This window comes from Dendrobates tinctorius, unplaced genomic scaffold (assembly GCF_039654945.1).
Source record: "Dendrobates tinctorius isolate UK_male_01 unplaced genomic scaffold, ASM3965494v1 ptg000046l, whole genome shotgun sequence".
In the NCBI taxonomy this organism is placed as follows: Eukaryota; Metazoa; Chordata; class Amphibia; order Anura; family Dendrobatidae; genus Dendrobates; species Dendrobates tinctorius.
The window spans coordinates 21422656-21447750 of NW_027361714.1; the positions used below are offsets into that span (position 1 = coordinate 21422656).

At 41.8% G+C, this 25095-nt stretch overlaps 1 protein-coding gene and 1 long non-coding RNA gene across 2 annotated transcripts in view; both read left to right on the top strand.

Annotated features, from left to right (window-relative positions):
* The window catches only part of NKAIN2 (sodium/potassium transporting ATPase interacting 2), a 1580095-nt gene that overhangs the window by 1350377 nt on the left and 204623 nt on the right, over window positions 1–25095 (top strand). The gene's annotated exons all lie outside the window — the stretch shown is intronic.
* On the top strand, window positions 24194–25079 carry LOC141089386 (uncharacterized). The gene is made up of 3 exons (XR_012232268.1): window positions 24194–24472; window positions 24572–24640; window positions 24842–25079. It is a non-coding gene; the product is annotated as an uncharacterized lncRNA (long non-coding RNA).

Genomic DNA, 25095 nt, shown 5'->3' on the forward strand with positions numbered 1-25095 from the left:
AACGGAACAACTCCTCGACTTATCCTTACAGAGTCACACCCTTAGCTTCACTGTGGCCGTGACAACAGCCGTTACACGGTACTGAGAGAGCAGCGTACACCGCTGTACGGTGTGAAAAAATGCACGCTCATTATCTCACCAGGACAAAAATAAAAAAAGGATTGCTTTTAAAAAAGCAGTTTGCAAAGCAGTATGAAACCAGCAATGCAGCTATCAGGTAGCCTTATAAGGCAGCCTAACAACCAACAGAGCTGCTCCACCAAAATATAGCCTCTCCTTGCACTGCACAGTGACTGGTGTGTTGTACAGGTAAAATCGCTAGGAGCAGCAGCTGATTTTTTTTCTTCTTCCCTGCCTAACGCTCTCCCTACAGAATCTGCAGCTGCAGCATCTCTCCCTATACTGAAATCAGCAGAAGTAAGATGGCGGTCGGCGTGCATGCCCTTTTATACCCCCTGTGACGCCCCCCAAAGCAAGCCAATCACTTGCATGCCCTTCTCAAAGATGGTGGGGACCGATGCCTATGTCATCACGTTGCCCACAGTGTCCGTTCTTCCTCATTGGCTGAAAAAGGGCGCTGAAGCATGTTTTGAAACGCGACTTTGGCGCTAAAGTCGCCGACCTCGTGGCCGACCTCACGCTGAGGTCGGGTTTCGTTTCATGAAACCCGACTTTGGCGAAAGTCGGCGACTTTTGAATTTTTTTGACCCGTTTCGCTTAACTCTAGTCATCATTAATGTGGGTTTTTTTTTAAAAAAACAATAAACATCTCAAATCAGCAAATAACAGACATAGTTGGTGTCAAGTTAATTTATTCGTCACAACCCGCACAACACGGCGATCAGATCATTTAAGGGGATCGGTAAGTCATGTCAAAAAATTTGTGTGACTGATATTTTTTCTCAATTAAACCCATAAAAAGTAATAAAAATGTACAGCTGAGGCCGTGTTCACTTGTAGCGTAAATGCTGCGTTTTTTCTACTGCATTTTTTCTCCTGGTGTCCTCATCACACAACGTAATAAGAATCTTCTTTGATTATTGCATGTTTGCTGGGTTTCTTTTATGCGTTTCTCCCTTATTTGATGCGATTTTGGCACATATGAAGCGAAGTTTTTAACACTTTTTTAAAGGTACAGAAAAGCTTTGATTCTGCGCTTAAAAATGTAACTGTGGTTTTTTATGTGTGGTTTTTTTTCAGAAGAAGCATATAGAGAAAAAAGTGCCAAAACCTCGGAGTTCAGCAGCGTATTAGACGCACTGAAGGCTGAAATTTCATTAAATCACATCCACTTTGCTTGGAAATTTAGCTGTGTTCACATGTAGGGTAAATGCTGCGTATTTTCTGCTGCTTATTGTGCACATCAATTTTGCTGTGTTTAATTGTCCAAGAAAAGTGGATGAAATTTCATGAAAACTGCAACCCCTGTGTGTCTAATGACGCTGCTGTACCAAAAACTTAAGGCTGAGAACTCAATTTAATATTAACTATCAGACTAACATGTGCAAAATTTTCAACTAAAACATTATTGTGGAGTTTCTGGATGAAGTTGTAAGTGTCAAAGATTAGTTCTCATTTATTCTAGTAGGATCCACAAAAAGAGTAATGACAGAGACCATACGTTACTGCACTTAACATTTAATACTTGTTCATATCATCCATTTAGCAATACACTTACGAATTAAAACTGGAAAAGAAAGCAGATGTATGAACAGATGTGACTTCTGTAACAGTAGAAAGCACATTATTGTTGTGATAAAATGCAAGGAAAAAATTCCATATTTTCTTTTTACCTGCAGTAATAAAACAAATAAAAAGAGCTCCATAATTAGCTAAAAGTTATTTCTCAGAAAGTAAATAATAAACTATTCAAGCAAATCATTAATTAAACTAATGGAGTAAACTAATGGACCCTAGAACTCAGATTCAAGAAAAAGAAATGGTAGTATATACAGAAAATCTTACAATGCTATTTTGTTTACCCTCTCTTTTTTACTCGTATGTCAATCAATAAGTTACTAACTGTACGCATGTCAATGTTAAAGGGGTTGTCCACTACTTGGACAACCCTATCTCAATCAGCATGACTGCCCCTAATAAAACAACAACACGCATGCTCACCTTCAGTGGCGACGCCATTCCAGCCATGTCAGCACAGTCTATTATGGGGACCCTGTGACATTATTAGCACTGATTTCTCTCTCCCAACCTTTGGACGAATCAGACATCAAGAGTCAGTGAGCGCCCAGCCACAGCTCCCCCTTCTTCTTCATCTGTGATTTGATCTAAAGTAGGGGACAGTGAAGCCAGCGTTGATATGGATGCAGGGACATGGCTATGGAGAACCAATGTTGACCGCTCTGGAACAGCGCCATCACCAGAGGTGCGTATAAATGTTGTAATTTTACCAAGGGGCAAATATGCTGATTGAGATGCAGTTGTCCAAGTAGTGGATAATCCCTTCAATATAATCATTAATTATGGTTTTTGAGAATCGATTTGCACATCCCATTTCATTGGCCATGATAGTGATCTGTAGCAACTGCATCGGCACTGGACAACCATCTCTTAACTTCCGTAATCTGTGGCTTTTTTATTGCCCTGCCAGGTGCAAAATCACAAAATCAAACCACAACAATCATGTTACGCCAGGGCAGGTAATCAAGAGTAGAGGATCATATGTGACTGGTAATAGGTGGTACTCCAGCTCCCGTCCAGTAGCCATAGTGAATGGGACATGAACTTCAGTACTCCACAATGGTCATCAAAGAAAATGGAGAGCTGCAGTGCTTTACTGCATACATTGCTTAAATCTCACCAATGCCTTGGAAGATATCAGCGGATAAGTTATCAATAATTTAGTCCTAGATGATCACTTTGACTTCTCTTGTACTACTGACCTGTGAAAGAAGAAAAATGTAATCAACAGTCACGTTTTCAATTTAAGACTGGTATATGAAACACCCAGTAATAAACGAACAGGACCCAAAGCATATTTGGACTTTCTTCATCCTGAATTTAAATTTTACAATCTTTTTGTTTGTTATGATGTTTATTTTATGTTTATTTTATGGTTTCACTTTGTTCTTTTCTATGCGCTGTAGCCATTGACTATAAATTCACAAAACTTCTGCAAAGCTAACCTTGCTAGAGTTACGGTATGTGCACACGTCATCTTTTAGTCACCAGCATATACGCCAACTCTTGCTACAGGAAAACATGGACATTTATTACATCTTTTTTGGTGCCTTTTTATTCGTTTAAAGCAACTAGAAGATGTTGAAAGAGTAAATGTATGCACAGAACGTCATTTTGACATACCACGACATATGTTCATTCTTTGTAACATTTAGGCTGCATTCGCACGTAGCGTTTTTTTGCATTTTCGCGGCGTTTTTTAACGCGCGATTTTGCTGCGAAAATGCAAAAAAAAGCATCCCATGCAATCCTATGGGATTCCGCAATGCTCTGCTAATGCTGCGGATTTTCCCACGGCAGAATCGCATCACGGAAAAATACGCAGCATGCTCGTTATTTTGCGGAATCGCGGCGATCCCGCACCCATAGGATTGCATTGTTCCGCTTACATCCCGCTTGTGACTGTGCCCACCATATGAAAAGTAAGCCGAACATTTGCGGATGGTACCCACGGTCCGGAGGAGAGGAGACTGTCCTCCGGGCTCTGGGTACCATGTCCCTGTAAAAAATAGAATAAAAAATGGTGTTATATTCACCTTCTGGCATCCCGCTCAGTCTTCCCGGGCCTCAGTGACGCTTCCGTTCCCAGTAATGCCTTGCGAGACCTTTGATGACGTTGCGGTCTCGCGATAATGTAACGGTCCCTATTCCTCGCGAGACCGCTACATTATCATGAGACCGCAACGTCATCAAAGGTGTCACAAGGCATTACTGGGAACGGAAGCGTCACTGAGGCCCGGGAAGGCTGCGTGGGACGCCGGAAGGTGAGAAAAACACCATTTATTTTTTTATTATTTTTAACATTATATCTTTTATTATGATGCCGCATAGGCAGCCTCAATAGTAAAAAGTTGGTCACACTATGTTTGACGAGTGTGACCAACCTGTCAATCAATTCTCCAAGCGATGCTACAGATCACTTGGAAAACGCTAGCATTCTGCAAGCTAATTATGCTTGCAAATCACTAGTTTTTCTGTGGGAAAATCGTGGTAATTTAAAATGCGATTTTCCCATGGAATGGACTTCCGGAATTCTCGCGGTAACTTCTGCGAGAGTTCCGCTACGTGTGCACATAGCTTAACTGTGCTCTTTTCATGCAGATTTTACCACATACCCACCTGAAAAAGAAGTCATGTGCACATACTATTACAGAGAGCCAATTGTTGAAAGCAGTATTTAAAAGCTGAGGCACAACCCTTGTGGGAGTAATATAATTGTCCATATTGTTTGTCATGTAGTTTTGGGAGCAAAATAATTTATAGGGAATCTGCAGCAGATTTTTGTATGATATAAGGACATAGAGCCTGATTCCAGGGAAGCAATAATTGCTCAGCAGCTTGCTGTAGTTTCAATGAAATCAGTGTTTTATCAGAGATTATCATTAGAAGACTAAGTGTTGTATGCGTGCCCGTCCAGCTAACCCGTGTAACCACACCCCCACCACAGTGGTCACAGGAAGCTACAAATAAGGGGTGTAGGTAAGGTAAAATACAGTTCAGCATTCTGAGCACTGCTACATCTATAGCACAGAAATAGGGATTCTATCAAGATTGCACCAACCAATCCAGTAAGTGACACATCATTATGGGCAATGTGAGATCACTCGGGAATAAGATGGACGAACTGTCGGCGCTGACCAGACATCATCGGGAATTAAGGGAGAGCAGCATGTTGCTGTTTACAGAGACCTGGCTCACCGAAGGTACTCCGGACACTGTTGACTCGTTGGATGGCTTTAAACTCATTCGTGCGGACAGGACAAGGGAGAGCGGTAAGAGGAAAGGCGGAGGGCTGGCGATATTTGTGAATGATAGATGGTGTGACTCTAGGCACATCGTGGTCAAAGAGCAAACATGCTGTAAGGACATTGAGCTATTAGCTGTGGGCTTGAGACCTTTTTATTTACCGAGGGAACTATCGCATGTAATCATGATAGCTGCATATGTCCCCCCTTCTGCGAAAGCTGATGCCGCCACTGAGGTCCTACAATCCACAGTGAGCATGATGCAGTCCCTTCACCTCAAGCACTCCTTCTGGTTTCGGGAGACTTCAGTCATGTGTCTCCAGCATCCATACTACCCAGTTGCACACAGTATGTTACCTGTCTCACTAGAGACAACAAAACATTGGACTTGTTATTTGCCAATGTGAGAGGGGCATATGCCTCGTCAGCCCTACCACCCCTTGGAAGATCGGATCACAACCTAGTGCACCTCCAACCCGTGTACAAGCCACTTGTACAGAGAGAACCTGCTGTCACTCGCACAGTGAGGATATGGACTGAGGAGAGTGATGATGCTCTGAGAGACTGCTTTGAAACAACCACTTGGGATGTTCTGCAAGATTCCTATGGTGATGACATGGAAGGTCTCACACACTGTATAACGGACTACATTAATTTCTGTGTAGACAACACGGTACCCACAAAAGTAGTGAGGTGCTTCTCTAACAACAAACCATGTATCAGTCCCGGAATAAAGGCTCTTCTCAAAGAGAAGAAGTTGGCCTTCAGATCAGGTGACAAGGGCAGGCTGAGAAAGGTTCAGAAGGATCTGAAGTATCTAATCAGGCAGGGAAAGGCTAATTATAAGAGAAGGATTGAACTGAAATTGTCACAGAAAAGGATCCATGGAGTCTGGCAGGGTCTAAAGTCTATATCTGGGCATAGACAGACTGTCTCCAGGATGGTTGTAGATAAAGAGGGGCTTAATGAACTTAATCTATTCTTTAACAGATTTAATCACACACTGGCTGCTCCTGCCCCTGCATACCATTCACACCTCTCTGCTACAATAACCTCACCCCCTGCTGCAACTTGCCAACTGAGCCAGGGTCTGTTCTTCACAAGTACCCAGGTTGCAAAAGAACTGAATAAGATCAAAGTTTTGAAGGCTGCAGGTCCTGACGGCATCAGTGCAAGGCTAATCAAAACCTGCGGGCACCAGCTGAGTGAGATCATTACATATCTGTTCAATATGAGCCTGAGAATGGGTATAGTACCACAACTGTGGAAATTATCGTGTGGGGTACCAGTTCCAAAGAAACCTTATCTGAAAGACCTTAATGACTATAGACCTGTAGCATTGACATCACACCTGATGAAGGTACTAGAGAGATTGGTTCTCACACGTCTCCATCCTCTAGTGAGCTCAGATATGGACCCTCTCCAGTTTGCCTACAGGCCGGGCATTGGTGTGGATGATGCCATTATCCACCTTCTAGATAGGACTCTCTCTCACCTGGAGAAACCTGGTAACATTGTGAGAATAATGTTCTTCGATTTCTCTAGTGCTTTTAACACCATACAGCCAGGTCTACTGAGAGACAAGCTGGGCCTTGTTGGTGTGGACCTACAACTCTCCACCTGGATCCTTAACTACCTCACGAACCAACCTCAGTTTGTAAAGGTTCGGGACAGTGTGTCAGACACAGTGATCTGCAATACAGGGGCACCTCAAGGTACAGTTCTTGCCCCTTTTCTCTTCACACTGTACACTGCGGATTTTAGGTGCAACTCATCTAGCTGCTACTTGCAGAAGTATTCTGATGACTCTGCAATAGTAGGCCTCATCACAGGAGGAGATGAAAGAGAGTACAGAGATACTAACCAAGCTTTTGTGGAGTGGTGTCAGAGGAACCACCTTAGGATTAATTCCGGGAAGACCAAGGAATTGGTGGTGGACTTTTGCAAGGGCAAAAATCCACCAGTAGTGGTGAACATTCAGGGAAATGACAGTGAGATAGTCGACACCTATAAGTACCTTGGTGTGATCCTCAATAATAAGCTTGTCTGGGCCCATCACTTGGATGCAGTGTACAGGAAGGGCCAAAGCAGGCTTTATCTGCTCAGAAGGCTGAGAGCCTTCGGAGTTAGAGGGGCACTCCTTGCATCCTTCTTCAACTCTGTTGTGGCATCAGTCATCTTTGGCGTGGCGTGCTGGGGTACTGGCATATCAACCAGGGACAGAAATAGGCTGGACAAACTGATTAGAAGGGCCAGCTCTGTCCTGGGATGCCCCCTTGACCCAGTTCAGGAAGTAGGCGACAGGAGGATACTGGCCAAGGTGAGCTACATGGTGCAGAATGATTCCCATCCCATGCATGAGACCGTGACAAAGAAGTGCAGTACTGTCAGTGACCGGCTACTTCATCCTAAATGTGAGAGGGAGCGCTATCGAAAGTCCTTCCTTCATGCTGCAGTTAGGCTGTATAACCTGCACTGTCCAAAACGGAGAACGACCCAAACAGAGAACTGATAGATCCAAAGTTGTGACAGTCCGGTTACTTTTTTTTTTTTTTTTTCCATATATGTACCTACCTACTGTCAATGTAATGCCTTTATGCATCTGTATCTGTACTTGTTCCTGCCTTGCTGCTGTAATGCTCTGAATTTCCCCATGGTGGGACGATTAAAGGATTATCTTATCTTATCATTGGAATCAGGGTTTCATCCTGTCAATCATACGGCTCTCAAATTCCATAGCAAAAACCTACTGACAGATTCTCTTTAAGAATAATTTCACAAATATTTGTATCTATCACATGTGCTTTTTTAAGATAGAATGATGGTTTTTATTCCTAATAGTGTCATGATAGCTTCCTAATTAATGCTGAGTTACTGACCAATCCCTTTGACTTCTAATAGGGAATTTAATGTTTATTTTTTTAGGATTATGTGAGCCTTTGGTGACCTTTAAATAACTTGTCTCTTTAGAAACAGCTGTTTTCAGATCAGATTTTATCAGACTAGCTGGGTTCCTGCTCATGCTAACCCTATCAAAGATTCGAGTCTGGAGAAGAAGCAGCAGGCAGTAAGGCATTGGCCTTACAGCATGGCATGAAAAATCTACTGTTACACGGGGCAATTTAAAATGAGAGGGATTCCAAATGAGGGACTCTTTTCTAAGATGCGCAAATACTTTAATGAGCCATATTAAAATGACTGTCTTTAAAGAAAACCATTAATGGAAGTCTAATAAGAAAAGACTGACTGTCACTTGCAAACAGAGACGAGGTATATACAGGTGCAAACTAAGAGTAACCGCCTCCATATATAAACAAAAATTAAAGTTGCACTCTGTAGCGCTATAGCATGAAAGCTTGAACTATATGATATACAAATTGCATTACTGCACTAGAAAATAGGAAAAATTGAGACTGTTTAGCATATAAATTGGCCAATTCATGTATACCCAGAAGACGACATAAGGTAATTCTCATTGATGGTAAACTATCTAATGTGATTTTTCTTCTAGGCTGAAGCGTGCATTTATGTGGGTAGATAGGATCCTGCTATGATTAAAGCTAACAGAAGCTGAGGGGTGGAGTGCTCGGTCAGAGAGCCCTGCTTTAAAGGGAATCTTTCATCATGTTTTTACTACCTTATCTGAGAGCAGCATGATGTTGGCAAAGAGATCCTGAATCCAACATTATACAGAATAACTTAGTTTACTGAGTGCAGCCATTCTGACACAAACAGAGCTTTTAGATTTAGCAATGAAGCAGAGCTGAGAAAGCTAACCCCGCCTACATCAGGCTGTCAGTGCACATAGTCTATAGACAGTGAGGTGCTTATCCCAGAATGGGGTGGAATCAGTTGATTACCCCCGTGCCTGATAGTCACAGCAATGTTAATCACCAGTTAATTAATTCTTCGGTCTAAGTAACAACACACATCCAGACATGTGATACATCGCTGAGTTCAGTGTTTTCACCCCTACCTCATGCTGTCCTCAGATTACATTGAAAAAAACTGCTCACAGATTCCCTTTAAAGAGAAGTCTGCAAAATAAACCTCATGATCTAAGAAGAGTGTGAAAAAGAAAAGTACACGTGACAATTACATACTTTATTGAACAATTCTATTAAATGTCTCAAAAATAGGACATACAGTAATTATGTAAGGCGCACACTCAGCAGATGAAAATCCAGACAAAAGAGCCTTAGACGTTCTGATAAAATTATGAAGCGAAAGATAAGTTTACAAAATTAAATCACACCTGCCATATGGAAAAATAAGCCATCAAACAGATGGCACCATAGCGAGAAAATATTAAAAAGCTAGGAAAAAATGACACATCCCACAGAGCCCAACTATTTAGATGTCCCCATTTATATTGCCAAAATTCAGCTTCCTCATAGGTTACACAAAATAACTACGAAGTAACATTTTTGCTAAACATTTTATTCAATATGTAGAGATGCCACTAGTTTTAAGTCTCCTATGTAGTGTAAAATGTTTTACTATTTTTATTTATGTATATAGTGCCTTTATCTGCCATGTCACATTCCATACCACAATATTAATATTAACAAATTGGATGTGCTATGGCTGATGAAGGCAGGCGGTGAATCGAAATGTGGCAGTCATGATCAGACATGCATTTTTCCAAGGCATCCAATAGATAATATGCAAAGAGACATTTCCAAATGACATGCAATGATGTTTCCTCTGTGAGTGGGCATCTTGAGCAGTAACTTTTTGGGGGCACGGAAATGGGACATGCTTGAGGGATAAAAGGGGCAGACCCCATGAATAGCAGTCGATCACATTTCCTTGTGCTCATCGGTCAATGTAAACTAATCTCTCAATATCTTCCCTCACGTAATCTCTGGTCTCCGTAAGACCTCCTTCTCTCCTCCACACTTATTCGTTCCTCACCCTATCGCCTCCAAGACTTCTCCCGAGTATCCCCCATTCTCTGGAATTTCGTGAAAAAAAACAATTATCAACCAGTATCTAAACTTTCAGACGTAACATGAAAACCCATCTCTTCCTAAAAGCTCACAATCTGTAATGACCCTGCTATCACCTCAACACCACCAGAGCTACTGCAACCCCCAACCTACCCTCTCCTTCCCCAAAAGGAGATGTAGATCATTTGTTCCCATTTACTCATGGAGTAAAAGAATAAAGATTAGCGTTTAATGGTAGGCATAAAATCAATATTGTATCATACAATAGACCAACTTCCTAAGACCTTGCCTTGGTTACTTAGGAGTTTTTGAAAGTTATATACTGCAATGGTATGGTGATTTTTTTCACTTATACTCATTTTAATATGAAAGGCTTGTTTTGTCATTTCCTCTGATAATAACAGAACATAAAATTTTATGTTAGCCACTGAATCTTGTAAGACACTAAACAATGTGGATTCAGTTAAGCATATTTTTCTCATACTGGTTTGTACAGACTATATAAATAATGGACATTTTCTTGCATAGTTTTCTCCATTAGAGATTCTTACTTGTAGTTTTAAGCAGTAACAATAGGCAGAATGTGACCTACTTGTTATGATATTTATTGCTGAGAAGAGTAGCTTAATTACATTTTTACAACTTACATAAATGCATTGAAACACTGGGCAGCCAGACATTGGCTTTTATCTAATTTATACCAGCGTGATGAAAGAGAATATTGGATTGTGTTGGATTTGTTATGTCTTTGCGCTATAATAAGTCTATCCGTGTCTAGGAAGCTTCCATTCAAACAAGCTATTGTCAGAACTGGTGGATTCTTTTTTTTGTATCAGCTCAGTGGCAGAGCAGATTTTTAGTACAGATGCAGGGCACAATGAAGGAGCCATTTATTGTGACCCTGCAGCTCTTTAATTTCGATACCAATGAGTTCAGTAGACATAGCAATGCGGAGATTCTATTTAATCACCTTTAGTTTCTCTTGCTTCATGTGGAGAAAAAGGGTCTAGATCAATATTGGCTAGAAAGAAATTACTAGCATGACAAATGAACAGTGTTACCTTGACAACTCTCAATGCCTTCACCAAGGATTCACCAAAGTAGTGGTAATAACTAAGACACATGGGTATATTTGAAAAAGTATATATATATATTACCATGCTGCCACATTCTACTAGCCTACGAGACCGGCATGAGTCACAACTGGTAGACTTCGGAAGATCCTTTGAAAGATTATATTCCCCAGTTAGGTTAAGGCATAGCGGTTTGGGACCAAACATGACCACACATTTGTACAAAATTTTAGATTTTCAGTTGATGACAGATCTTAATGAAATCATTAATTCAGATTTTCTTGAATCAATATTGAACAACATTGGGAAAGTTTGTCATTGCTAATGTCTTTGTAAAATCATTGCCTATATTTACTATTTCATAAAGTTGTCTATGAATGCCTGGTTCTGCAGATCAGCTTAACTCTGCCCTGTGAACTTGAATCTATAAGGAACAGGCCATGTCACCCCACATAGTGGTGCAGCCGCTTTCTATTACAGATCAGTTGAGGTTGCGGAGAAGTGATTTATGTTCATGAATTTAGACACATTTACCTTCTAAGGTTTAGTATATAAAAATAAAATCTAAAAATATTTATGATTTAACAATGGATTCAGATTAAATGGGTTTGGCAATTTCTAAGAAATTGGTATTGTTTATATTAAAATACCCACTTTATTCATGTACATGATTTCTTGTTTCTTGTTTTCATACTGCAATCTAAGACACCAACTTTGCTACCATTTGTATTTAGCAAATATTTGCCAATTTAGTGCTATACAGCTATATTTATGATTAATATTATTTCTTTCATTTATTCATTGCATAATTAACCCCTTAGTGACAGAGCCAAATTTGTGCTTAATGACCAAGCCAATTTTTACAATTCTGTCACTTTATGAGGTTATAGCTCTCGAACGCTTCAATGGATCCCACTGATTCTGAGAATATTTTTTCGTGACATATTGTACTTCATGTTAGTGGTAAAATTTCTTTGATAGGACTTGCATTTATTTATGAAAAAAACAGAAATTTGGCAAAAATTTTGAAAATTTTGCAATTTTCAAACTTTTAATTTTTATGCCCTTAAATCAGAAGTCATATTGCACAAAATAGTTAATAAATAACATTTCCCACATGTCTACTTTACATCAGCGCAATTTTGGAAGCATAAATTTTTTGTTAGAACGCTTTAAGGGTTAAAATTTAACCAGCAATTTCTCATTTTAACAACAAAATTTACAAAACCATATTTTTTAGGGACCACCTCACATTTGAAGCAAGCTTGGGGGGATCAATATAACAGAAAATACCCAAAAGTGACACCATTCTTAAAACTGCACCCCTCAAGGTACACAAAACCACATTCAAGAAGTTTATTAACCCTTCAGGTGCTTCACGAGAACTAAAACAATGTAGAAGGAAAATATGAACATTTTACTTTTTTCGCAAAAAAATTAATTTGGAACCAAGCTTTTTTATTTTTACAAGGGTATCCTGAGAAAATGGACCACAAACTTTTCTGTGCAATTTCTCCTGAGTACGCAGATGCCCCGTATGTGGGGGAAAACCACTGTTTGTGTGCATGGAAGGTGTTAGGCGTTGGGTTCCTGTCACTGCACAGCAGAAATCCCAAGCTTTGCCTTCGGTGGTCTCCTATTCCTCTCCGGCTGCAGTGAAGCCTGCTCAGCAGACTCGTCGATCCCAGCGCTCTGCCCACACCAGAATTGTAGGTTTGGTTGCTGCTGCTGCCACCTCTAGTCCAGCTATTGCAACGCATGCTGGCCAGCAGCTAACTACTCCAGGGACTAAGTCCTCCTTTTGGTCCACTGACCATGCTGTGGGACAATCTCTCATTGGAGATCGGAGGTCATATGTTCAGGTCCTTCTCCAGCTCGGATTGGACCATCAGGACGGTCCCGGAAAGACGCTGCTATAAGAGGTTCGCATGGCCGCCCCGCCATGCGCTATGATAGACATTGAGTCTTTTGCTTTAGTGGTGTGTCTGATGATGGATGTATGATTCTGGTGACCGACTCATTAAGATTCCCCTTCCTCAGTTGTGTATCAGATAGGGTCTTAGAGTTAGTCTCAGCACCTAGCACTAGTACTGCTTAGCGCCGCAGTGCAGTTAGCTCTGGTTCCATTAGCGCCAGTGGGCATCAGACAGTGCAGATGCCACAACTCCGCAGTTACTGCAGTGGCTATCTGTGTGGCGCCGTGCGCAGATACTAGCGCTTTCCAGCACTGTTCTCACTCTGGTTAGTGGCGACCGCCAGCGTAGTCATAGCATCCGCTCTGTGCGGTGTACTACTCTCAGTCGTGTCCTGTGAAGCTTAACAAGGCACAGTTATATGTCGGCTAGTATGGACTCCATGTGGTAACAGAGTCCGCTCTTGCAAGCACCGGGTCAGTGGTTACCTACCGGTGTTCGGCTCTCACCTGTTATATCGTATCCGTCATTGTCTAGCAGCAGTTTCCATCTCTGCATGGTGGACCCCAGGCTGCGAACGCACCTCATTAACACCTTTATTATTTGGTGCATTCTGCCAGCCTAACAGAAAGGCTCAGAAGGGAGGGAGCACCATTTGACTTTTTGAATGCAAAATTGGCTGGAATCAGTGGCGGGCTTCATGTCGCTTTTGGAGACCCACTGATGTACTGTATCTAAAGAGTGGAAACCCCCCAATTCTAACTCCAACCCTAACACAGCCCTACCCCTGACCCTGATCCCAACTATAACCCTAATCCCAACCCTAACCACTACCCTAACCCCAACTCCAACACCTCCCTAATCCCAACACAAATGTAACCTCAACACAACCATAACCCCAACACAACCCCAACCCCAACTCAACCCTAACTCCAACACCACAACCGTAACCCCCACGCCAAAACCATAACCTCAACACCACAACTGTAACCCCAACAGAAACCTATCCCTAGCCCCAACCCTAACCATAGCCCAACCCTAACCCTAGCTCTAACCCTAACCCTAACTATAGCCCCAACCTTAACCTTAGCCCCAACCCTAGCTCTAACCCCATCTTTAGCGCCAACCCTAACACTAGCTCTAACCGCAACCCTAGTCCTAACCCTAATGGAAAAATTGAAATAAATACATTTTATTTTATTATTTTTATTTAACTAAGGAGTGATAAAGGGGGGTTTGATTTACTATTTAGTTAATTTTGATTACTGTGATAGGGTTTATTACAGTTGACAAAATTAACCAATAGGAGAAATGTCCTATTGTTGCCAGGTGCCAGCCAGTAGATCTCGGCGGGCGCACTGCGCATGCGCCCACCATTTTCTTCCCGAAAGAAGATGCCGAGGGCCGGGAGACAGAGCTGTAGGGACCAGGGGACACCGCAGGTACTGGGGAAGCTTGGGGGGACTCCATTTCTCTCTCCTCTGATGTGCTAGATTATATCAGAGGAGAGAGAAATAAATGGGAAATCAGACTTTCTTTGCGGTCAACACTGGGGACAGTAAAGACCGACTCAAATTATGGTCTCGGGGGGTCTCAGTTACCCGCCGACAGCCGAGACTCTGGAGATTTTCTGACCCTAGGGGGGTGCTATAACCTCATAACCTATTACGTTAAAAAGCGACGCTGAGAAATAAATACCCTTAACTGCAGCCGTTAAAATGTGTATCGGCAGTTGGTAAGCAGCTGGCAAAAAATAACAATATAAACAATAGCCATTAAATGTATGGTATGCTTTCTACAAATGTGAGGAGACTGCAGGCATGTAGTATGCAGCTGTCATGGTTAGGACATGGTTAATGTCCTGTTCTCACAGGGTTAGCTTTTGCCGGCCTCTCTTTGGATCTGGAAGGGGTATTTATACTCACTCCAGACTAGGATTCCCTGTCAGCTATACTGTTATTCTGGCTGTGTGTCTGACCCCCCTGGTGTGCGTGGATACTGCATTGCTTGTTTGATTCCCGTGTATGACCCGGTCTGTCCCCTTACTCAGTTCTCTGTCTCACGCTTTGGTATTATTGTCTTCTCCAGTTCTGACCTCCTGGCTTGGCTATTGTTACTCCGTTACAGTTTGTCCCTATTGTACCGTCCATTGCCCATTCTGGTTTTCTGATCTATTGCTACGTCCTGAATATTCGCTCTGTCTAACCCTTTGGTACTGTCCTGCTATCTCGTGCTTTGACCCGGCTTGATCTGGTTTACGTCCCTGTCAATGCCCCTTGATAACTTGTCCTGTAGTCACCTTTCTAGGAGTTTCCCTGCAGCTCCTAGCTCTGTGGAGCTTAGGCCACGCCCCCAGCAGTCACGTGCTTCAGGTCCTGATAGACTGAAGCACACTTCGTCACCGCTGCTGCCCCGCTCCATAGGTATCTTTGAACACTGTTTTTGTACTCAGGACACGTGCACTGGCTCAGTGAGCAAGTGCAGTGCAGTGTTCCTGACAGCAGCAATGGACCACACACAGACCAAGGGTGATAGGGGTTTATTTTACAACAGAAAACTTCACGCAGGGAGAAAACAGAGGGATATTATTCTATAATACAGCGAATGACTATTGAGGATAACTTAAGGCAAAAAAATAAGTAAGGCAGACAGTACAATTAAATGCTACTTATCACTCAGGTGTCAGTCACGGTTAAACTCATGACCGTGACTGGAGCTGCTTAGGATGCTTCACAATGGAGGTCTGACACAGCCCTGAGTATAATATATCTTGATGATGGCGGCGTCCTGTTGTGCTCCTGATGATGGTGACGACTTCTCGGGATCCTGATGCAGGTTTTGGGTCCAGAAGATAAAGCAATGAAGAAGGAAACATCTTTTATCTCAGCGGTGAGTGTCCCAACACTATGGAGACTTGCAGCATTGCCCAAACAGTTAACAACGGGCAGCCCGGTTCACTCTGTCGACTTGACACACGCCTAAGACCAGTTAACAGTCTTTGTCTCTCACGGTCAATGCTGTTGGCGGGGGCAGCTGTGGCAGAGTTGTCAGCTGTGTCAGCAGTCTCAGTGAGGGCAGAGATGTCAGTGGGGACAGCAGTTTCTGAGCGGTACTCAGTCGGTAGTCTCCTGTCAAAGCACTCTGTCATCCCAGGCTCTGCTCTACTCTGACCAGTCACCTCTCTGCTGATTTTACCTCACAGGTCTCTCGCGCGCTTGACATTCACGGTATCAGTGTCGCTCGACATTCCCACCCAAACTGTTTAAATCCTCGCGCGCTAACCTTCTTCAGCTTGGCCATGCCCCCTTCACTCGAGTACAGGGAGTGGTTTTGCGCTTTAAGCTTTTCCCCCCGCGACTTAGGTGACAGCCCCGATGGTTCCGTACCCATCACAGAGGAGACATGCCTAACTAGTTCCTTCCCCTTACACAGGTACGATATAAAATATATTGTAGGTAGAAAACTTTGATTACTTAACAGCTCAGAAGTTAGTAAAGTACAGAAAAAATCATATAGATGTCATAAAGCTATCAGACTAAGCAGCTCGAAATGCTAAAACTCAAAGTTCACCCAAGACAACCAACGTGTTTAACTTATCCAAAATGCATTGGGTTTTAGGTTTCTTCAGCCCTATGTGAGATGTTAATGAATACGTCTAACAGACAACAGTAAATGCCCCATCTAGATATGGCATTGATCTTGCTTTAATTAACTTTAAAATCAAATAATTTTTATGCAAAATCAGTTCCAAGAACAAAATTAATTCAACATAAAAGATGTAAGAATTCAGAATTAGACTTTAATGGCTATGTTCTCCTTCACAGCAGTATTTTTTGTGTTCCAATGCTTAGATGTGTAAAATTAAGAACGGAAGATATTATTCAGTCAAATAGTATTGATGACCTATGCTTATCTGACACTTGGCACCCACACTGATCAGCTGGTATAAGCTCCGACAGCAGCCAGATGGAAACATTGAACGGAGCTGTCCTGCAGTAATTGCCACTGTCTAGTATTGCACATCTGCTCCTATTCAGCTCTTTTTAGAGCTTATTACAATCAGATATTAACTACCTATACTAAGAATAAGAAATCAATATAATTTGACTGGACAGATCCTTTACCCTCTTGTCCCAATAGAGTATACAGTTATGTCCTATGGCAGCTCTCTGACTTTGATGTGCAATCACAAGCCGAACTTACATCTTTCCCGGCAGATAATGACTAGGGTATTCAGCCATCATCTGCCTCAAACAGCAATATAGAGAGTAGATCACCACATGTGATTGTTAATCTGTTAAATGCCAATGTCAATTTCTGACTATGGCATTTACAGGTCATTGGCAGTGGGGGGTGCTCTGTTCTAAAAGCCCATCAACTACCCTGTGTAATGATCGCAGGGACGGCAATGTGTTGCTATGATGTCCGAGGATCTGGCAATCTGGCATGACAGTTCTCCAGTAAATGTTACCTTCTGCCTGGTGTTCTTAGAAGACCATGATCTTTGCTATACACAGCAGTAGTGTAATATTACTGCATATCGTACACGCAATAAGATGATCACAAGTTCAAGTACCCTAAAAGGACTAAGAAATACAGTGAAGAGTAAAAAAAACTTTAAAAATTTGAAAATTACAATCACTCCTCTTCCCCCCCCATTAAAAATAAAGAAATTAATAAAATAAAAAATAAGCATATGGGTCATTGTTATGTTCATATAAGTCACAACTATCAAAATATGGAATTAATTAACTCGATCTGTAAACTCTGCAATGACAAAAGAATCAAAGCACTTTAATTGTATTTTATTTGACAGCTACAACACTACAAAACAATGCAATAAGAGGTGATCAAAACATCTTATCTTCCCCAAAATAATATGAATTAAAACATCAGTTCAGGGTGAAAAAACGAGCCTTCACAAAGCCCTATTAGCCAAAAGTGTGTGACAGGGTCACTGGCACAGTGTATGAGGGGAGATATGTGTCATGAAGATTGCTTTCTTCCGTGATCTAAAAAACACATAAGTTTCTCTTCAGCATGCTAGGTGCAGAAGGAGTTAATCAGCAATGTTATGGGCAGGTTTGTAGGTGAGTAGGTAAGAGATGGGTGGGACGCCTACTCACCATATCTCCACCTCAGTGGCTGGGATGTTAAATGTACAGCCACTGTTTTTTTTCTCTGTGTATTGTGGCTTGGAGAGGAAAGACTCCAAACGATGGCTCCAGGTGGAGTTGAAGACACATGATGGTCTGAACAGGTGAATCCCTCAGACATATAGACTTTGCTATAAGTGATCTTTTTTGTTTTGCCATTATGCCAGAAAGGCTCTATTTACTTTGCTGAACCCTGCTATGGTTTATGCTGTTCCACAATAAATGAGCAGGTGATTTACCACACGAAGCGTTCCTGGATCTACCTTTGGAAGCAGCTGAGTGAGTCAACTTCTCACAGGTGACACAAGCAAATTTTTTTTTTTTACAAATTTCCACTTTTTTTTTCATCAGTTAAAAAATAAAACATGTTTGGTATTCCCTGTGATCCTACTGACTGGTAGAATAATATTGCCAGGTAATTTTTATTGTACAATGAACACTGTTAATAGAAAACACAAAAGCAATTATGGATTTGCGCTTTTTACTCAATTGTACTATACTTGGACTTATTTCTTGCTTTCCAGTACATCACATAATAAAGTGATTAATGTCATTTGAAAGTACAACTCATTGCTCAAAAAAACAATACCCATATGACTACGTCAATGAAAAAATTAAAAAGATAGGCTCTTTGAGGAATGAGAGGAAAAAAATAAAACCAAAAACAGAAAATAGCCATGACGCAAGTGGGTTAAGAATCTTTGCATTAGATCATGACTAAAGTTTGATATGGACAGTTAAGTATCACCAAAGTACTAGACAACAAATTAGGTATAGTTTGAATCTGCAGTCACATTACCTTCCATATGTCCCCTGTTTGGTTGGTTAGGCCTCTTTCACACTTCAGTTTTTTGCATCAGTAAAAATCCGCCAAAAGGACGGAAGGCGGATCCGTTTTAGTACTGATGACAACGGATGCCACCCGTCCGTATTTTTTTTATAGAGATGAGTGGATCGATTCGTAGGACTACGGTCCAGTGTTCGGGCAGTGATATCTGGCTGCTAGACGAGAGGCCCACAAATTTCTTGCCTTCTGGAATCTCCGATGCAGCATATGATTTGTCAGGGTTGGCATGATGGCAACATGACGCACAAATGACATCGCACCAGCCCGGCTTATCAAATGTAGCATTAGGGTTGCCAGAAGGTAAGAGGCTCGCAGGCCTCACTTAGCAGCCAGGTATCACTGACCTGGACGTGAGTCCCGTGAATCGATCCATTCATCTCTAATTAGTTAGTTAGCAGAAAATATGGAGCAGATGATATATCTGCAAGATCAGACTGCACAGTATATTTCTAAAGTCTCTACACGTTTCAGGTCGACTAATAAAATATGTCTGGAGATTTTCATTTTTGGGTGTTTGGTAGTGAAGACGTTATTTGTATTCGTGGGCAAAATCACTTGAGCACTATTCTCTCCTGAGCCAATTGTGGCGTTTATTGTTATAGCGCAAATATTAAGAAGGATTAAGGCCTGACATTTGTTTTGTTTATTAATCCTAGCATGCTAGCATTCTAAATACCACATTGTTATACACACCAGACTAGAGAGTAGACTTCAAATATTTGTTTTTCTTTTAACTACCGTAATCTCAGCCAGTCTGTGACATTATGTTCAAGCCCCATGACGATATATAATGCACAGAATACACACGGAAATCAGATATTACTACTCTGGTGCTTGCATGACTGTCCACACACTCCTTTTATAATTGGTAATTCATTTTGATTTTTTTTACATATTTATATCTAAACTCAGGATTTTTTTTTTACATTTATTCATGTAAAGAACAGAATCTGAAATTGCTTAACGCTAATTACAAAAAAGTGGTTTATTGTTTGTGGATGTAATGCAAATAGAGAATTCTTTTTTAATGCCCTTTCATTGTTCTCTTGGTTGATCTCATTGATATGATCAATTTGCGCATTTTCTACAAACAAAAGGAACAACATATTTAATGTTCAGAGACTATAAAAAGCTGCTAGGGCCAATATATCTGAAAGCAGTGATTATGAAAGCTGGCGGGGTGATATTCCTGACCAAGACAATTACAGGGTTTGAAATATCAGGTTATCGTTTTTACAGTTGACTAGATGCAAGATAATTCTCAATAAGGAAATTTGACTTTAACAAAAGTTGACCCTTGAATATATTTCCAGATGCTACCAGCAGGCACCAAATTATTACTCCGTGCAGCTCAATCATGCAGATGCAAAACAAGTTGAGTGTTTTTTAAACGTAACCCCTGAATCTTTTGGTTCAGCCATTAGCGCATGCTGCTGCACTCAAATTATTGCAAAGCGTTTTAGGGCCACTTAAAGGCCATCAGTGAAAAACCAGTAAGTAAAACAGCAAAACTGATCCCAGTTCACCTCATCGCATTAGCGCCAGATGGATTGACAATTTAGAAATAATAATTAACGACAAGAGGCATCATGGAACATTGCTGCAGAATAGAAAAGCTTGATATAAAAAATGTTGATATCTTAAAGACTTCTTTTGAATTGTATGAATGATTAGAATGAATTATTGGCGTTGCCCAGGACTTAACAGTACATGATTTATCCACAGGATGGGTCAACAATATGAGATTGGGTAGAATCCAACATTTCACAACCCCACAGATCAGCTGAAATCTGCCCCGACATCAGAGGAATACAGCGAATATATGGCGCAGAACATGGCAGCTACATTTATTGCTAATTGATCATTGATCAGTATGGCAATTTATCGCCAAATATCCCATTTACTTTATGATAAACAGATTTGGTTATACTCACCGTACATCGCTTATAATCAGCAGCTCTGGAAGCAGATTTCAGGGGGTGCAATGTGTGAGCCTCTTTAAATCTCACGATGAAGAACTATCTCATGGATGGATAATCAATTTTAATCAATTAATAAGCCCCTTGTAACCCCCTTAACATGTGAATGGACTTTGTCACATCAGTCAAATTTCAATGTGTAAATTAAATATTTAGATGATTTACTGCTGAGAACTTCGGTCATTTACTATGTTGGGCGAACCACAAGGTCTCTGACAAAAAAATGCAAATAGAACCCAAGGGTCTCAAGATCTTTTTATTGTTGATAACACTTAACCATAACCATTACAGTCAGTCACTGCTTCACTGAGGTTTATGGCGGGAGTAGGATTAGGCTTGGGTGATGAATGCACAGTATGGACTAGGCTAAACTATCACTGAACGAGGCTGCCCACCCAATTAGGTTTGGATGGAAGGACCATTAAGGGGGTTTTACACTAAGCGAGATCGCTAATGATATCGCTCAAGCGACACCGATATTGTGACGCGACAGCGATCACGCTAGCGATCTCGTTAAGTGTGAAAGGTAGCAGCGACCGGACCCCCCGTCGGCTATCGCTGATCGTGCTCGAATGTGCAGGTACATTTTTCCATCGCTGACGTCCCGCTGTCCAGTAATTATCGTTGTGTTTGAAGCTTTTAAAACGATGAGCGACGTCAATAACGACGCATGGCTCAGCGACACAGGCGTGACTTACCTGCCACGCCTCCTCTTCCCTATTGGTCTTCAAAGCCCTGACAATGTGCGAAATGTATCTGACAAAAAAGGTATAAAAGACAACGCTTGAACGCCTCATTCAACACTTTGTTCCCAAGCATATTGGATGTTAACCGGTTTGGCTTAAACGTTCCAGTGTGAGTCGCTACAGCGTTTATATTTTAACGGCTTTCACAACGCGGTTGCTTCGGCGTCCCTATTGTAATCGCTATTGCGCTTTTATTAGTGGATTCATTTTATTCATCAAAAGAACAACTCTGTTTGCCAGGTATGTATTTCAATAGTACCATGCCTTTTTTTTTTAGAGTAATACTGTTAATGATTATTGTGTTGGCTTTATACAAATGAAGCTCTTGTTACCAAATCGTCTATTGATTTTATTTTATGTTGCAGTTTGTATATCATGAACGGCGCAGAGCGTGCTATTATGGCTGCTGCTTTGGTGTTGGAGGCTGGTCGGCTACATGAAGAGGCACAGATGCAAGAGAGGCGTTCCAAAAGAAAGCGGCGCATGTGGACCAGAGAGTGGTTGGCGAAGAGGTCCGAATTCTCACACATGCAGCTCGTAAGAGAACTGCAGGAGAACAATCCTCAGGATTTCAAGAACTATCTGCGGATGTCAGAGGACTCTTTCAAATTTTTACTAGCCAGGGTGACGCCATTGATTGAAAGGAGAAATACCAAAATGCGAGCTGCTGTGCCGGTAGACGAACGATTGACCGTGACGCTGAGATTCCTGGCCACCGGACGATCACTGAAAGATCTGCAATTTTCTTCTGCCGTTTCTTTGTCACTGCTCAGCAGTTTGATTCCTGAAACATGCAATGCCATAGTTCAAAGCCTCAGGAGCTACATCCAGTTTCCTACAACAGTGGCGGAGTGGAAAAATATTGCCTCTGATTTTGAGCGGCTTTGGCAGTTCCCAAACTGTGGGGGGGCTTTGGATGGTAAACATGTGAGGATCACCCAACCGCCGAACAGTGGATCCTATTTTTACAATTATAAGGGCTATTTTAGTGTAATCCTTATGGCCCTTGTTAATGCAAACTACGAGTTCATAAATGTTGATGTTGGCATGAACGGCAGGATTTCAGATGGTGGAGTGTTAGAACATACACTTTTTGGAGAGCGATTGACCAATTGTGACCTGAACCTGCCTCCCAACACAGAGACAACCGCCAACCTCAACTTTGTTTTTGTCGGTGATGAAGCCTTCGCGCTGCATGCGAATCTGCTGAAACCGTACCAACAAAAAAGTGTGACGGAGCAAACACGTATATTTAACTACCGTTTATCAAGGGCACGAAGGGTTGTTGAGAATGCGTTTGGCATCATGGCCAGCCGCTTTCGGATTTTCCACACACCCATAAACCTAAAGTTGGAATCCATTGACTCGGTCGTTATGGCTTGTTGCGTGCTGCACAATTTTCTGCGGCGCCGCGATGCAAATGATTACACTCCGCCTGCCTTTGTGGACTCTGTTGACACAACAAATGGTCAGCTTGTTCTTGGTAGGTGGCGCGACAATGATCCCGCAGTACCTGGACTTCAAGCACTGGCAAGGGGAAGAAACCGTGATGATGCTAAGGCCTGCAGGGACCAATACTGCCAATATTTTAATGGGCCTGGTGCTGTTACTTGGCAGCATGAAATCTAGACAGCAAAAGTGTTAATTTAACATGTTTATTTCATTCTTGTGTGATAAAAACAACAATAAATTCACATAGTTGCTACTTTTCAAAGTGTTACTGGTTTTTTAAAGAAAAAAAAAATAACATAGCCCTGCGACACAGTATCAGCACTGTAGCGATCCGTTAACACGCCATTTTACAACCGCCCTTAAATGGACTCTATAGCGTCACCGATAAGCGCGCAGTAGTACCATAACAAAAAGTACGCCGTAGCGTCACCAAATGAGGCGGGAAAACGTCGTGACGTCACGACGTTCTTGTGGCCGTCCCTGCTGCGTTGTGAAAGCAAAACAGGAAGCAATGGCTGGTAGACAGAGAGCTACACCTTGGGGGGAGGCCGAAATGCGTTTCCTGGTACAGGAGATGGAGAGGCGCGATTATGCGTGTGGACAGGCGCATGCACACCCCATGAGACACAAGCGGGCTGTGTTGCGGAGGATCAGGCGAGGACTGTTACGCCGGTTCGGAGTTGAGCGCACCACAACGCAAATCAGAAAAAAACTGGCAGATCTGCGCTTTCGCTCAAGAGACCTCCTCACCAGCCTCCAACAACAAGTGCGGAGGGACCGAGGTGAGTGTTCCAGATAGTATGTTTTAAACATATGTTTTTTTTTTATTTTTTTTTTCCAACAGGGTTTACAGTGTAAAAAAAAAAAAAAAAAAAAATTTGATTCGCACAAGTGAAATTGCACAACGCAAATATAAGTGGTTTTGCGCTCAGTTTTGTTTTTTCCAAACAGCGGCGCATGCGGCGGCCCCAGCCCCATCAGCACCTGCAGCACCAACATCCCCCGCAGCACACGCAAGCCAGGCGGTGCAAGCATCTCCTGAAGCAGAGTCCGTAAGTGTATAAAATGCGTTTGATCATGTTATTAGTATTGTTATTGGGTTGAAAATTACAAGAATAGGGGGGGGGGGGAAAGAAGTCATGGTTCACATAAGACGAACGGTAAATAAAAACCAAAGTTTATTCCAGGGAGGAAACAATAATGGAGTATTACAATACCGTTTCTTTTTTTTTATGTTTTCACCGCTTTGGAAATGTTCAATGCTCAATTTCATATTTTTAGATACCTGAGCCCGTAAGGACCCCCTCGCCCCCCTCAACGCCTCAACCACAAATTGCTTCCTCCACTTCATCCCCAATTGGTGTGTTTTCTCCAGTATCACTCCGGGAAGCTGGAGCTGACTCGACCTCCGGTAATCATTTTTTTTTTTTTTTTTTTTAAGCATGTGAGAAATTATAATTTGTGTTACTAGTTGCTGGCATATTCTTTATTTAGACATTTTATTTTCTAGTACGTGTTGCCACTCGACGTGGAAGGGCTGTTATCTCCTCTTCTGAAGAGTCAGAGGCGCAACAAAAACGTAAGTGTTTGACCACAAGCATGAACTGTATGCACCCATCTGCTGCCACTTAACACTATGGCCCCATATTGCGATCCATAGGATATGGCCCCATTTGCTACCAAACCCACATTATGCCACCATATGCTGCTCCACATACTATGGCACCGTATGCATGGACATTTACAAAACCGCCATGAACAATGTAAATTTCCTCAACAGAAATACCAACCTTACCTGAACTCTTGGCAGCACACAGGAGGGCGATGTCTGCGTTACACCAACTCGGAGTGATGCTGGACCAATTTGTGGCAGCCCAACCGCAGGGTGATAACATTTAATTTTTTTTTGTTTTGTTTACAAAAATTGTCTATGTCATGTTGACATATGTTAAACTTTCATGGTTTGTTTAAAAATCAGTCTTAAAGAAAGAAATTAAAAAGCCTAACTGGCAAAACAATTTTTGTCTCAGTCTA